The following is a 17,338-nucleotide window of genomic DNA, read 5'->3' as shown; positions in this document are numbered from 1 at the left end:
AGCAAGAGCGAAGTGCTCTAATAGGGTGATATGGTACTACAAGGTCATTAAGATAAGATGGGGCCTGATTATTTAAGACCTTGTATGTGAGGAGCAGGACTTTGAATTCAATTCTGGATTTAACAGGATGAGGCTTCTCTAGTTCTAAAACCAAAAGGTGGAGAGTCCCAGGTATTTAAACCCTACTGGGGGTTGGCTCCTTTGGAGGTGTTCGCTGACCCACTATTAATCATCGCATCGTCGCAGGAGCCAAGTTGTGAAAAAAGGTGCAGGTCATTACCACCAGAGGTTTCAGGTGAAACTACGGTGAGACCTTGGCCCAACCTATCAGCCTAACTGATGCAAGGTGCAAGTTGGGGTTGAGTTGTTTTGACCAATCAGTAAAGAGACTGACTATTTTGGGCCCACAAGCTTTATCATTTGAATATGATAAACAAATAAAGATCAAATTACTCTGAATGTACCAAAGCAAACATCTAATATGTCCATATATTATATATATCTAATACTACACAGTCTACCATCGTTTATGAGTGTTTGATTTTCCCTACAAATCCAACAAGTGTCAAATGATCTCTAATGAAAACACCCACTAAGTGCAGTCCAAAATGATTTCATACCTACGCAGCAGCAAAGATAATCCCACATTTTCCAAAACAAAAAGCTAAAACCTCTTTAAGGACTTTGTTTGCAATCTTGTATAGATATAAATCCAAGCTACTTTTCTCTGTTGAATATCAGTCTCTGATGCTCATTAAATGTTGTATGGAGAAAATAGGCTTGGCGCTAGCAAACAGCCTCATGTTTACCCGTTGGCGCAGAGCTGGTGCGATGTCCAGACTTGTAAATCAGGCCCATTGAGGTAGCATAATGCCGATGATTATGACAGCCAGTCGCATGGGAGTGATAGAGGGACGTTGAGTTATGGACTTGGGGAGGATGCCCAGAACTGAAGAGTCTCGCAAATGCAGAAGCACTTTCACCAAAACACAAGTCCCCAGATGGGGACTAATGCTGCAGTTGGCGGCTGCACCACCCAAATGACTGCATATTAGCTGCTCAAAACCCGGCACACAGGATGGTGAAGGTTTTCCTTCCCCCCCCCCTAAATTTCATAGTTGTGCCATTTTACTAAAAAATCTGAAAGAAAAAAAATCACTTACTGAATACAAGAGCAACACACAGCCAGAGTATTTTGAAAGTGTTTTGTGTTGCACTGGCATGCGATGCATCACTTAACTAGATGACTTCAGCCAGGCGGATTCATTTCCATTCACTGTATTACTAAAGAATCTACTCTTTGCGTTCTGCTTTGTTCATTCTGCTCCTCTCCGCAGACCAACGATCATTCATCCCCATTGATCGTCAGCCATGATAATATAATCAGGCGTAAAGCACTGACAAGGCTGGCCGGTCCGATAGATCACAGCTGCTGACAGCAGAGCTATGCACAGGTCATAAACCCTCACCTTCCTTGTTTGACCCCACATCAATTTGGCTCTTTCCAATATGAATGCAAATAACAATGCGTTTTTGGTGACATGTTTATGGTTATCTCTGTATCCCCCCTCTCGCTCCACCCGCTGCACCTAAATGTGCTGATGTTACTGAGCTAATGGGATTGAAAGAAGGTAACCTATTGCTCTGGAGTGGCCGGCACTCCACTCCCAAATACCCACTCTGAGCACCACCATTGCCCATGCCCATTTTTTGCGTTTGTTTGGGGTTTTTTTGCACAAACACTTACATATACAGTATATGCATACCTACATGTCCTCCACCTCACTCACTTGTGTATGCATTGAGCTGATAAGTACTGCGGCTCATTTTCCCCATGGCAAAGCACAGTAAAAAACTGGGGAGTAATAATTGCTTTGGGGGGGTGGGTGGTGCGGCAATACGAGGATGGCTAAATATGCTTGATTGCCTCCTAAGCTTCAGTGCTGTGTAATGAAATATGGCTGCTGCAGACGGGGGCTCCCGTGCGATAGCTTTCTTGTCACTTTCTCACTTGCCTTTTTCTTTTTTTTCTTTCCCCTGCAGCCTTTCACTCTTCGGCGCCGGCATTTTCATCTTTGCTTGCCCATTGCCGTCGTCATAGAACAGAGTGCGTCCGAGCATTTGTTGCCATTGAACGCTATCTTAGCTATAATGTAATAATTACGGAGGCCAAATCCGGCCTAATTGAGTATTCCTCCCCGGCATCAAAACGCCAGGCGCCTTAATATTCCTCTGTTCTACAATTTAATTTGTGGATTCATTAGCATGACCGGCGTGTATAGAGAGAAAGCTGATAACAAGGAACCCGGCAAAACACACCGGTGATGAGGTCAGTTTGTAGCGGCCAGCCATATCCTCACCTGGGTAATTACGTTAATTTACATGTAAGAACCGTAAAACCGAAAACCTTTTTTTTTTTAATGCAACTAAATGTCAGGTTAGCTTGTTTCCTTTAGCTTCTGCAAATAAAGAAGAGGTTTTCACACGGAAAATTGCCTCTGAGTCAGCGTGATAAGTGTCGGGCAGAGACACTACTTTGCTCGTGACATTCACAATTATCTTTGCTAATCATCCCATTTGACCGCTATAAAGTTCTACAATAATGTTTCAAAAGATAATGAGTCAAATTAAAACTCATCCAAAAAAAAAAAGAAAGAAATGTCCCAGAGCCAGCTCATTTTTATTGTAACCACCCAAAGCACATTTCTCCATGTTAGTTAAATAAGTAGCAAATCATTTACAAGAATATTAGTCCACAGGCTTGTATGGGCACAGCAGCATCTGCTAATGCATTTAGCAGGAAAATAGCCTGAGAAAATCTTCCCCGCACATTAAATAGACTTAAAAAGACTTTTTTTTCTTTTTTCTTTTTTTTTTGCTTTCAGAATAACTAACAAGCCTAATTTGTTGTGCTACTTAAAGGGAAATGTAATCACACTTGTTTTCATAATTCACAAAGTCAATCGATAACTGCGGTTAAGTCATTCTCTACCGCACGCGCAATTTTCTCTTCCTTCAACTGAAATTTGGTTCAAAAGCACTTTTCTGTTTCTTAACTATACATTTTGTACATAATGGCGCCGAATACATGAACTAATTAAATGAGCAACATAACAATGTTGAAAAGCTCTGTATACAATAATTCATGGTTGATTCATTTTTAGTAAGAGCTAATTGCGTTGTGTAGAGAAATGCTTTTCTTATACTTTTTCTATTTCTGTTTTTCTCGTGCATGTAGTTCTCTTTCCTGAGACGTCAACCACAGGATGAGGCCTGCGGCAGGTAAGAAACTGAGCAGAGTATCTTGATGCAAGAGGATTTTAACTGTTCTTTAAATATACATTTGTTTAAATTTCACACAGTACGTTAAGTCGGGGTTACTTTGTTCTACTTTCAAATTTGTTTATGTGAGCTGATAATGTTTCCAAATAACCATCTTTGTTTAAAAAAAAGAGTAAATTGCATGTTTTGAGTACAGAGACAGGCCCAAGAATATGTCAAGTGACATCAAATCAAGCGCTAAGCTGAATCTCGACTCCAGCTCCATCTCCTGACCTGGATCGGGGCGGAGGAAACAGACTATATCTGGCAACCTAAACCTTTTTAAAGTGACTGAGAGTGTGAGGGAGACTGACTGGCACTGATGGGACCAGACCGGGACTGCGCGATGCCGTGCTGCACTGCACCCGGGCCTCAGAGCCTGATTGATAGAGTGTGATGAGACTGTCACTGAGCAAGGAGAGAAGCCGAGAGATAGGCTAGATGGAGGGAGGGAAGTGGGCTGACCAGGGGAGAGAGATAGAGAGAAATAAATCTGAGAACATGTGAAGGATGAAGTGGGGGAATGAAGTAGCTGGATGGAAGGTGGACATATGAAGGATGGGGAGGCGGAGCGCTGGGGGCGTGGGGTGGGGGGGGTGGGGGGTTGATGTTGGAGAGGTGAGTCAGATACTGAGAAGCTTACAGCTTTGCTTCTGAGCGAGATATACTTGGCATAAACAGATTTAGTTGATATGAATATCTGCAAAAACAGGATAAAACTTTTAAAAAAGGCAAGAAGTTATTTTTATGCAAGCAAAAATATCACATGACAAATTGTGGCTGATATTTATTAGGGCTGGATTTACTCCATTTACTAAACAAAAACTTTTTTTTACATAATGGAAAAAAATCTTTTGTAACTTGCAACACAATATGTTAGCACTTGCCGTTATTTTTATTTCTTAAAGGAAAGCAAAGGTAAACAAAAGATTGGTCTGCACATACAGTATATTCTGATGGGCTTGGGGAATATTCTCAGACGTTCCAAGCAGCTAGCATTAGGCCAAGAGCTGGAGGTTGTGTGCTCCACAATGCCCCCTACTGGGCAAATCCAGCAAGTCATTATAGTAAAGTTAAACTAAACTAAAAACTAAATGTGAAAAGTTGATGAACATGTTAATTTGAGCTTTCAAAACGTTATGTGTTCATAATCTAGTACCTTTACTGATTTTCCTAAACTTTGCCTCTGACACGTGCACTCCAAACAATAATAAAAGGTTGTAATTAAAATATTAATTTAAAAGAATAACACTAAAGTCAGTAAAAACTAAATTGAAATATGAAAATCCTCTGAAAATTACCTGAACCTAAATTGAATGTAAAACAAAAAGTCAAAATTGAATTGAAGTAAAAGCTGATTTGCCCTATGACAGCTGGGATAGGCTCCAGCACCCCCCGTGACCCTGAAAAGGATAAGCGGAAGCGAATGGATGGATGGATGGAGCTGATTTGAAAATTCAGAATGATAATAACTCTGCAGTGGGAGTTAATTGCACCACTAAGTTGAAAGACCAGCCTGGAAATAAATGAATGAATTACTGAGGATGGGTGCTAATAAATGCTCTTCAATAATCAGTGTGACCAACTTGAAACACGCCACAAAGTTGGGGATGAAATGGCGAAAATGTAGCTAATATATCTACTACTTCGGGATAACTTGTTAGCTAAGAAAGTCGTCAGAGGAAGACTGAAGTCTTACATACTTTGGCTTGCTTCTACAATATTACATCAACCATCCAGTAACAGGTTTCCACATCACTGCGTTTGCAACTTTCAAACCTGAGTGCTGGTGGCAGCACGGTGAGCAGCACTGTTGCCTTACAGCAAGAAGATTCCGCCATCAGGCCATGTTCTTTTTGCATGTTCTTCCCATGTTTGCGTGGGTTCTCTCCCAGATTTTACACATTTTTAGCACATTGTAGTATATCAGGTTTGATCATGAGAGTTCTCGTCTGTGTAACTTTAATTTCCAAAACTATATTTCTTGCACTGTATGTTGGCCATGTGAATATCCTAAATAGTTTATTGCCTTGTTTATCGGTTCATCAGCACCTGCTTTGGTCACAATATTAGATCTTGAGGACACATGGCATCTTGGCAATGAATGGACTACAGGCTGAGTTAAAGCCCTGTTCTGGGAATTCCACAGTTAGTGATTTTAGACTCAATAAAAGCACCATGTTTTAGTTTTATCCTTGCCTGAGGAAAGAAGGCTGACTCACCAGAACGCCAAAGTTATTATTAGTGCCTCACATGTGTGGAGAAAAGCTATGTGTATGTGCATGTCAGTGTGTGGAAGACAGAGAGAGAGAGACAGAGAGAGGCAGGCTGAGCTCTAGCAGTAGTGGTAAGTGCATGCAGGAGCAACATGAGGAGCTCTTATCTGCCGCCTGCCAAGCCCTGACCAGGGCCCTGACTCCTGCGCTCCCTCCCTCTCTCTGTCCGTCTCCAGCAGGGCTTCCCACTAGTCTTCTATTGGCAAGGCGGCCAGGTGAAATGAGCAATTCCCATTCAGGGACAGGAATGCTGCACAGACTCACCCTGTGAAATGGCTGCTCACTTTGGCAGATCAATGCACTCTCTTTCCCTTGTGCACTGCCACTGAGTGATAGCCAGGAAGAAAAAAGGAGGGGAAAAAATGAGTATGGGTAAAGAGACGGCAGAGGTGGTTTTGCATATGAGGTTGCACATGCACGAAAGTGTGTAGGGGGGGGAGGCAGGGTGTTAGCAGGGCATTTAATGATATTTGCCATGGCTGCTCTGAGCGAGTGCTATTGGAGGAAAATGGGAAATGCTTTGCATATACTCAAAAAGACATGCAATATTGCTGTTCCTCTTTAAAAGAAAAAGTGCCGGTCCCCGTCCCACCGGATATGAGAATTTTCAGCTGCTCAACTGGAAATTTTTCCAATATGAATGATATTAGCACCAATCATATTAAAATGCTTAGTTGTGCCGAAATGAATTCCATACCTCTTCAGTGAGAGGCTCATATGTCAGACGTTTATAGCATAGCAAGTTTTAAACATAGGTTCAAAACTGTGAGATAAAATGTGCCTAATGTAGATTTATTCTCCAGCTCGTGATCGCACTCAATAGCCAGTGATTTTTTTTCTCCCCCAGCACACTGCATCTTCACTGTCTAGTACGCCTTCTTGCTCCTCACGGGTAATCTGTCCTTCCACATGTAATAAATCAGGATTTGAGGAGGGCTGGTGTAAGCCCAGCCAAAAATGAAATAACAACAAACTCTAACTGTTTATATAATGAAGAAAAAGTCATTCATAGTCATTTTATATTGCAAAATATCTGTAATAATGCACCATTAATCTCTTTATTACATGGATAACCCACAGCAAAAAATGGCTGTTTTAAATATATATGTAATGGAAGTAAAAGCATTAAAAAGTTTACACAAATTCTGTCCACACTGTGCAAACACAACGTTTACAATCATCATGTTTGCTGCAGATGATTCTGTCATCGCCTTTGTGTAAGGCTAATATTTAAATAATCAGTCAGCGGCTGCGAAGAGGCCAGCGTTCGGCCGGATCTATTGTCCAAATGTCCAAACGAATCATAAAAAGCATCGTTAATACTCTGATTGTTTTGCTCTTTATTAAATAAACATGTCAAGGGCTTCATAAATCTTTTGCTCGCTGCACATCTGGGCAAACACATTGGATTTCTGTGGTTTGAGCAACATGGCTGAATTACGTGTTTGACTCGTTCAAGAGTTGTGTATTTAATAAATGGGCAGTAGTTGTATAGTAGTTGTAATATTTTGCTCAGGCTTCATCAGAGTTCATAAACTCTGTGTCAAAATAAGACTGTGTCAAAGCACAAACATGTCCCTTCTTCACAGGGAAATCTTGAACGTCCGCGTGGAAGTCAAGGGCAGATGAATGTATCGTTGTTACAGTATGAACACATTGAAAACTGAGCAGTCTGTGTTTGCCACGCTGTTTCAAAGAGTTACGTTTTTGGAGTAGTGGCTATTGAGCAATACTGTTTTGAGGCAAATTACTACCATTTTCAGTTCAGATGGCTGAATCATGATTCAAATGTAGAGCCTAATAAACCTTCTGCCCTTTATGCCAAAGAACAGTAGATTAAAGAATCCCTACTCAAGAGCTGATGTCTTGCAGGTTTTAGATGTGTCCTTCATCCAACACAGCTAATTTAAATGGCTAAATTACCTCCTCAACATGTCTTGTAGTTCTCCAGAGGCCTGCTAATAAACTTATCATTTGATTCAGGTGTGTTGAGCCAGGCTGAGATCTAAAACCTGCAGGACACCGGTCCTCGAGGCCTGGAGTTGGACACCCCTGCCCTACTAGAGGAAGAACTTGGAATTGGTCTTTGATGGACTAAATGTTACCAAGCAGTCTGCTTCAGTCTGTTTACCATGGGGGCAGTCTTGCACGTTTATTCCTCTTTTCCCATTATGCTGAGGATACTGTATTTTGCTACCATACTGAGTATAATTTCCCAGTTTGGTCTAATTTTGTCTTGGTGTCATTGTTATAGTCTATAGCAGCGGTCCCCAACCGGTTTAATGTCAGATAATATTTACACGGACCGGCCTTTAAGGTGTAGCGGATAAATACAACAAAATAAAATGATACGACCAAGACAAAAACGGTGGTATTTTGTAAATATAATAATAAGCGCAAATTCACTGTGTGATTGTGTAACTTTATTAGCAGCGTCCTCCTGAAATGTGCCAACAACATCGACCTCTCTGCCCCTTAATGCTCTCTGGTCACTATGGTAACACATAAATATTTCTTTCAAAATAAGACGCACAACTACAACATGGGAAAAGACCCAGGGAAACTGAGTTAACGATAAAAACCCTGAAAACTTCAAGTCTAGCGTCCCGGTACCAAACGACTCACGGCCCAGTACCGGTCCGTGGTCCGAGGGTTGGGGACCACTGGTCTATAGAGTTCCTGTAAGCACAGCAAACAACTATAAACCTCAGCCTAAGTACAGATTAGGCTATTATAAATGAAATCACCTTATTCCCTATTGTACTTCATGAAGGAGTGGTAGTCTCTAAGCAATCAGACCACACCAGATTCATTAAAGTGTGCTTGCCAAATCTGTGCTGACTTACAATGACATACTGAACAAATTGAAAAAAAAAAGCAATACCTTAATGACAAAGCAATTCATTAAGGGTCTAGTTTGAACCAGGAAATACACGAGCACTTGAACTAAATTTCCTTCTGCATATCACATAAGAATAAAGCTTTTACAGCGGTGTCATAATTGAGCTTTAATCGTTTGTTAGAAAACATACGCCGATGTGTAGAGATGAAGTACAGTTTTACAATTTAATTTCACACACTTATATGTCCCAATAAATTCCTACGGAGGCTTGCCGATTCATAGGTGCGCCACCAATCCTGCCACCTCCGCTGCTTGTCAGGAAATGTAGACGAGAAATTTAGCTAACCTCATATTGAAGGATATATATCTCCGTGTGACACACAAATTGATTTAACCCTCATTGCTACTTTTCCTTTATTACAAAACTCTACGGCGACAATTCAAATTCTTATAAACTTTTTATTTAGCTCTCCTCCTTGTTCTATAAGGTAATTTATCATCCCATCTCCATAGCCCCGGTGCTTTTTCCTCCCCTCTCGCCGTCTCGAGTCTCTCAACATCAATGAAGCTTCAGTTGAAAATATAGTCAGGCCTATGCAGACATGACAGCAATAAAGTGCACTTGATTACATGGTTGAACGTAAGGACAAGGAGACAGAAGAGCAGAGGAAAAGAACACAGCCTCTCAGCTTTGATCGCGCCAAACATCTCGAATTTAGAAAGTCCTTTTTTTGTGCGGTTTCGCCAGAGGCAGGTGTGGGAAGGTTGAATCTTGGTCATCAGCTGTCAAGGCCATAATGAACAGCATTTACTAGTAATACCGTGCGCTGCCACATTTCAGGGTGTGAAATGTCAAAGTGTCCATTCTCCCCAAGCTAGTCAGAAGCTCCACTGTCAGGGCTTCAGCTGTAAACAATTGGGAAAGAGAGGCGAGACAGCAACAGAGAACGTTCTCCGTTTCACCCATTACAGTCTAAGTGTGAAAGAGTGGTAGAATGTCAAGCCTAGAAAAATAGAGATGCTTGCAAAGGGTAGAAAAAGCGGGTTTCAAATGGATTCCATTTGGCAGACACATAATGATAGCTATTAAACAAAACTGAGGGAAGTAAAGCAGGAGAGGGTGAGAGAGACACACAAAGACACAGAGAGACAGGCAGGGCGTAGCAGACAGACAGGCAGAGAGACACCTGCTGTTGCATCACCTGCTGTAATAATAGTGTTGACATTCAAATAGAGAGCTTTGACAATAGGAGCTAGCTGAGGCAGCACCCGGTATTCAAATAAAAGAACACATCAGGAAATATTAGCAAGCATCAGGACTTTTTCTTAGCGCGCAGTGAAAACCACTTGACCCTTTGGCATCCCGCAAGTGCTTATACAGTATAACTTAATGTGTGTGTCTGTGTGTGTGTGTAAAAGCAAGCGCAGACGACACCTTAAATGAGCCGATTCTCCACTTAACTCCTATTCATTCCATATAAACTGTGCATTCTGAGGCTGTGAATAGAACTATAGGAGCACTGTGTATTTGTTTATATCGTTATGCAATGCTGGAATAACACAGCCTAGAAGGATGCAAGGGTTTTTCTATTTAGTTTATTATATATTATATATATTGTGTAAGTGCTGCTATTGTATATATTGTCAGTACCTTCTTTAAAATTGCTTCTATTCACTCACTGAGATTTGTGGTAAGGGTTTGCATTTTCCAAAAAAGGCATACTATATATACTATATTACAGAGGCAAAGATATACTGTATCCTTGCTCATAGCATGGGCTCTTATTTCGCAAACTGTATTTGGCAGCCCCTTGAGTGCCCTCAAAACTCACTGATTTACACAAGTCAACAGCTCTTTACGGCCTCCTAAGTCCACATTTGCCTGTGCCAAAAACAGTCACACCAGGAGCTGCTCACACCGGCACTGGAAGAATGCATATAGAACAAGTCACCTGATGGTTGCAAACCCATCATTAAAAAGAGATAGATAAACCGCTTTCATAATAATAATTATAATAATGATAATAATAAGCACTATATATTATAGTTACCATAGTTACCGCTTAGTTACCATGTAATTACCATGCAACTTACTATTTATATGTATGTAAGTAACGGTTATTGTGTGGTTATTACCTCTTTGTTCCCACAGTGTTACACCATTGTTACAATGTTATCAGAAGCTGTTATTTTAAAAACAATAATAATGATAATAGCAACAATGTTAGAACTTTATATTACAAACTTGTTACCATGTAATTACCATGCAATATTTTTCTTAATCGTATATTAAATAATAATATTTATGCAGGATATTTACAGTTAAATGTAGATAAATGCACAATACTACCCCACTATTACAATGTGATTATGTGAAGCTGTAAGAAAAAAGGGTGCCAGCATAATAATAGCGATTACTGTTTTAGTAATGTACATTCTCTCTGTCACTGTGGATTCTAAAAGTGAAAAGAAAAACCCTAGAAACTGTCTGCTTTCTGAATCTATTACACGAATGCTATTGCTATGGGTGGAAACCATGTTTTCAGCAACATTTTGGGGAACAGTGTCTTTCTCCTATTACACAACTCAATGCAGAGTTCGATTTGCACTTTATGTAAATGTGTTCGAGTCTCTGGAAGGCAATTATTTCTCAGTCCTTCAATGAAATTAATCACAGCTTTGTTGGAATGTATAGGTTTTGTTTTTCTTGACTGGCATTCCAATTCCACTCACACTTCCAGTCTTTAATTATCACTGTCATGGTATCTTGAATACCCAGGTTAAACATAATTCAAAAAAACGGAACGGACCATTAGTCGGCAAATTCTTTTTTGACTCTCTCTTTCATGCACCCCACATGCCCCCGATGGGACTATCAATCAAAATCCGATTCAGCTGATAATCGCATTCACCGATGCACGTATTTTATTCTCTTTTAAGTGCCCGGCCGTCTTTTGTGTCAATGTAGACGTGCCGTGATTGCAGTAGAAACTTTTCATGTTTGAATTCAGTGGGGTTTGAAAGACTGCAGATATCAGCAGATTCTTGCTGATGCACAGGTCAATACCTATTATAGTAAAAGCAATAGTCATTGTAGTGCTCCTGCATTACCAGCTCCAGATGCTGTTGCCTTCAAAAGCTGTGACACTTTCTATAGTGATTTGATGCTAAATCTGATGGTTTAAGAGCGCTCTGATTGTTTCTCTACTCCTTTCTGTACTACGTGAGCAGAAAAATAAAAGGTATGCACTCTGAAAAAGTGTCTCCACTATACGTAGAGCAAATTGTGTTACGGTCGGCTTTTCTCAAAGTGTAACATTTGGACATTTGCCATCAGCGCTCTTTGAAACTGCCAAAGCCTTCCTGATATCTATTTGCCTTTATCGTATTTAAGTAATTGTTCTTGGCTTCTGTGTTAATGCAGTACTACATCCATTAGCATGATGCTTAATAGCTAAATTTGGGACCATCGAAGACCAGTCAATTACTTTACTTTCCTATCAACCTCCATTTCAAAAAGCACTTGAGGAAATGATTTTCCATTACAACTCACTCCTTAATTGTTGAAGAGTATAAAAGCTAAACTAATGCAAAAGAGGAAAAACAGTTGTTTTAATAAATAAATTAAAGCATTTCAATCCTTTCATCAATTTCCAGTCATTGTTTTGGTACCGATGCATTAAAAGTGGCACATTTTGGTTTTGTTAGCAATTTTCAAGCATAATTCCAAAGTTTTACAAAACTGTATTCGTTTTTTTGGCTGGCTTCTGTTTCTTAGCATTTCTTGGATTTTCTTTTTTTCAGCCATACTTCATGTTTACAAATTAAAACTACACCTTGTTATTGTGGTGCCGATTTAGCTCAGTGCATTGAGCAGGCGCCCACCTACCATACAGCTAACAGCGGCCGGCCCGCGGCCCTTCGCCGCATGTCTTCCTCTCTTTCGTGTGCTCTATACTTTGTGTCTATTGAATAAAATTATTAATTACTTATTTACTGAGCCATACTTTAAATATAAGATTCCTTCTATAAAATGGGTCATAAAAAGGAAGACATTTACTTTTTACAGCACTTGGTACAGTAAATATTACAGTGAATTTGCTTATGTAGTAGATAAAAAATGCAATGGCGGTTTACACTGCACTAACATATCAGTGCAAAGGAGTTCCTGACATGGTGTTCATATAGGCTATTTCAAGAGCAGACGATGCACTGACTGATAGCCATTGCTAGCATATGCTAGAAATTAAACATGCAGTTAAATGTTTTTCCTAACATTCTCAAAAGTAATTGTAGTTGCCTCTGTCTTACATATTTAAATATTTCCTGTAAAAAAAATAAATAAAACATTGTCTTTTTCTGTAATTTAGCTGAAAAGTTCAAAGCCAGAGTTAATATGGTTATTGTTATATTTGGTACATTAGCAGGAACCAATTATTGCAAGCGTGCTTATCACTTGTTAATTCCTGGTCGTACATGGACGTAAACTATTATAACAAGCGGGGCTGGGAAATTTTTAATATTTGACTGCATTCAGAAAAGGGAAAAGAAAGAAAAGAAGCGTTCTGATTTATACAAGAGAGCAGAGGAGCGCAGACAAGCATGAGCGACTTTAAAGTTTTTTAAAGGAAATGAGATTTGGAATATGACAGCGCTCCTAATATCCTCATGCACAGCTTCTCAGCATGTATGCTAATGTCCTGCCCTGACCACTAATACACAGGAGGAAAAGTGGGGCTAAATAAAAATGAAGGAGAAACCTGTGAAATATAATTCTAAATGCCTAAAACGACTACAGTATCAGCCGTCTTGGATCTGAACTTCTTCATTCGGATGTTCTCATTTGTATCCACACCTGTGTCATTCACAGCCTTACGTCTTAACCTAATTTCATGGTCTGTGGGTTTGGATGGATGGCTCTGCTGCAACCTTTACACCGAGGGGAGGAGAGAGAGTGCCGTGAGTGCGTATGGTGCGCGCGCGCGTGTGTGAGCATCTGTGTGAGTGTGCACTTACACAATAGCACAATTGGGGAAGAGCAAAGAAGAAAGAGAGAGAGAGAGACCGGATGCACCGCTACAATAGCACAGAGAATTGTAGTCAGTGGCAGATATTAACCTTTTAACCTTGTACTTTCTGTTAACAAAAATACATTAAGCTGGATAGCTGACAGCGAATTGGGGTTTTACAGACTTTGACTGAGCATGACTGAATGATGAGGTGGACCTATTTTGTGGTAATGCACTTCAATTACAGAAGCAAGTCTGCTAAAAACACATAAGCTCAAGCAAGATATATTAGGGAATTTGGTAACGGCAAATTATTCCCGTTGTTGATCTGAATGACATATGAACTACGCCTGACTGGAAAAGCTGGAGCAGGGAAAACAATGCAACCTTACATACAGAGCAGCGGATGAACTTTAACGATCCCAAACAGAATTAGTCACCGATTGTCGTTGATTAGATAACAGGTATTTTCAAGTAGATGCGATTATTTTTGGGGTCAGCGTAACAGCTCGGTGTGTTCTTAAGCAAAATGTCAACATTGCCCTTTTAGTTTGTCCGAGTATCTTTTGGTGTGACGGCTTATTTAGCCAAACCATGCATGACACCAATTATACTGGAGGGAAATCGATTCCAACAAAGCTCTCTACTTGGACAAACAATAAAATGATCAAAGTGACTGGATGGGTTTTTTTTTCTTCCAACAAGCAGCAAAATTACTTTGTACTTTAAAGCTTAGTTTTTAACCCGGTCAAAATGGGTAATTCTTAAAGCTGTTAAAGAGTGTTCTCCAGCGTGATATGAAGACATGGATATACACACAGAGAGGAAAAAGAAAGCTAAATAAGCAGCAAGAGCAACAAAGAGGAAGAAACAAGATGAAAGACGAACGCTGCTTCGCTATAACAACAGAAGGACATCTCATTGTTTTGTTGCAAATTGTCCCAATCGAGTCCACAGAGTTTTACCGTAGGCACAATTGTTTTTTCACACAGTAAGTGACATAGCTGGTCACAGTCTATTTAAAGAAACTGATACTTAGTGCAGTCTTCTTGCTGTAGCTTTCACATATCATAATGCATAATAAATCACATTTTGATGTTATGACAGAACGTGCAAATTTACTAATAACTAATAATAATAGATTTGTCATTTCTTTTTGGTAATTTGTATCAACTTATCCAAAATTTCAAATAATAAAGATTGCTAACACAATTTAAAGCAAATCATTCCCGTGCTAGGTGTAGCGGCACTGTTCTTCAGCGGATTATTCACGGGCACATTCTGTGCTCAATTAAAAACGCGCCATTTTCTAATTATTAGCGGTTTACCTTTGTCTCACACATGGTTCTAAGAGACCACCACTGCTGCATTTAATCAACCCCTTACCTTGCTTTTGAGACATTTAATTTTCCACGCTGTCATTATCCATGTGCATTTTGTCAAGTTCAGAAGAGAGAAGAAACAGTGAGTCGCCCAGTTTGCATGAAGCTTATTTTAATTACTGTAGTATCTTACTCTGCTACAGTCCTCACTGAAAGTACAGTACTGTGAAACATATTAAAACCATAATGAATATGCTAATTAGCCTTTTTTATATTCAGAACCCAGCTGTGGTTTTATATTCTAATGATAAAAGCATCTTTTTATGTAAGCTATAATAAGTGCATGTAATTGCTGATATTATTGTAATTGATGTCTATGTTACGATGCAGGAGTTCATCGTGACTGAGCTACGAGTCTACAGCACGGCCTTAATCCATTTAACTTGTGATTGAACACATAAAACCAGTGATTTGAACAAACCGCTGGTCAGTGTTTTTATCAGGAAGGAACATTTTCATGGTCAAAACGTATACAAACGGCCAAGGCTACATAATCACACATGGATTAATGCACGAAGCCCAAAAACTTTCTTACACCAAGGAGGCACAGAGTTAGCATGGTAACATGTTTAAATTAGCACTGTATAGTCAAGCGTAAAAGATTTTAGAAAGTATGAAAGTATCAAACTTTAGCATATAATTGAAAATACAAAAGGCACCTCCAATGCAAACAATAAATAAATAAAAAACTTTTGTTAGGCGTTACAGTGTGCTACACTATTTTTTGACTGTGCTTTAACAAGGGAAGGCTGGTCGCTGTATTTGTCGCCAGGAAATGTGATGATTACTTTTTAAGGACATGCTTTTGGATCAGTGTCACTGCAGCAGCAAGAGTGAAAGTTGTGCCGGATGTGCGGATTTGAACAGGAATATTAAATTACACCTGCTTTTGATAATAATGCCGGGCATGCTGAGTATCTGTGACAGTCCAAACCCATCCTGAGGACACAACAAATTGTACCTGCTGTTCCCGATGGGCTGTCCAGGTGTGCTAATAATTTCTTCATTTTAAAGACTGTTTACTGCTCGGTGCCGTTCTTCCTGTTCTCAAAGGGCTCAATGCAGTGCTGTGAAAAATTAAGTAGATGATTCAATAGCTTGTAGAATCTTTGGAGAAGAATCATTTCTGCATGACTTGGTTGTAAAAGACTTTTGGGGACTTTTTCTTTATAGTGGTGCTTTAGTTCACTGAAGTTTGCAAGTATTTGTTTATGCACAGAGTTCTTAAAGTCCCACGACAGCATTTCAATCAGACCGAGGTCTGGACTTTGACTGGGTCATTGCGATGCCTCGACTCTTTTCTTTTTCAGTCATTCTGTTGTGGATTTGCTGCTGTGCTTGGGATCATTGTTCTGTTGCATGACCCAGTTTGGGCGAAGCTTCAGAAGTCAGACTTTCTTTTTCGCAGGACCGTATGGCATGTGCCAGAACCACACAGACCATTTCCTGAAGTCTGCTGTGACTGTCAAGCCCCATGGTCCAGGAAAGCCTTATATGTGATTACCTCATCATACAGTTCTGCAGACTCCCATATTTGGCATGGCCACAGCCAGAGACTAGAGATGCCAAAAGTTCAGTTACACTTTTAGATAGTTCTTGCCAACAAATATAGCAGGAAGTATTTCACATTCTGAGGCTGGATCATAAAATAAATCAATTTTACACTGTGTGGATACAAATTGGGCTGGGGGTGATTTATCATTTTACTGGTGTCCAGGCCATTTTGGGTTAAATTAGGGATTTTGCAATGAGGAATGACGTGTTATTTGCATTTTTTTTTATGGCACCGAGTCACCCGCAAAATACAGAATCAAAAACCTTGTAAATCAGAGGGAATAGTTGGTCTCTGCTCGGTCTCGTAATCTGTCTCCTGTCTTAACAAGAGGTGTCTGAGGCAAGAGTGGGGAAGAAACCCAAGTCTCACTGGTACAATTACAGAAGTGCACTGCAGTCACTTAGCCTGCTAATACACGGTGTGATATTAATTACTGTTTGTAAACAATGCACTTTGCAGAGATTATTGCATGCACTCTGCGTCCTCCATTTGTGTTTGGTAATTCTCACAAGTGATTAAGTGGTGCAGCAAGGACAGCTGTTCAAGATGAGTTCATTGGCATGTTTAATTAATTGCACTTGAGATAATTATTCAATCATTACTTTGATTAATTTTCTGCGTCCCAGATAATGCATCAAACGTCTGCTCGACGTCAATAGTTTTGAAAGCATGAGTAAAACAAGCCAAACCGATTTTGGGGGTTTTGATTTAGGACTAAAGTCAGCTTTTGTTTCCGAAAATAATGCCAATGTCAGCCCGCCACGATGGGAATTCGTTATTTTGAACGCATGGTTGATCTGAACAATGCTAATGCTCACTTAACAGGCATACCATAAAGGTTGCTGTAACACCTGTCGAGCCAACACATCAGCAGCACCCTGCCACCGCTCACTTCCCTGTTTTAAACTCATTTCAGTCTGCGTTGCGTTTAAAACAGGCTTATTCTTCACCTC

At 40.0% G+C, this 17,338-nt stretch overlaps 1 protein-coding gene across 26 annotated transcripts in view; it reads left to right on the top strand.

Annotated features, from left to right (window-relative positions):
- Positions 1 to 17,338, top strand: part of LOC102193494 (protein tyrosine phosphatase receptor type D) — a 398,348-nt gene that overhangs the window by 169,611 nt on the left and 211,399 nt on the right. For all 26 annotated transcript variants that reach the window (XM_005743019.2, XM_013913330.1, XM_005743018.2 and 23 more), the window contains exon 7: positions 3,239 to 3,282. The gene's annotated coding sequence lies outside the window, so the exon portion shown is untranslated. The remainder of the gene's footprint in view (positions 1 to 3,238; positions 3,283 to 17,338) is intronic.

This window comes from Pundamilia nyererei, unplaced genomic scaffold, assembly GCF_000239375.1.
Source record: "Pundamilia nyererei isolate P.nyererei 1_Seehausen unplaced genomic scaffold, PunNye1.0 scaffold00126, whole genome shotgun sequence".
NCBI lineage: Eukaryota > Metazoa > Chordata > Actinopteri > Cichliformes > Cichlidae > Pundamilia > Pundamilia nyererei.
This window is presented reverse-complemented; position numbering and strand designations above follow the sequence as displayed.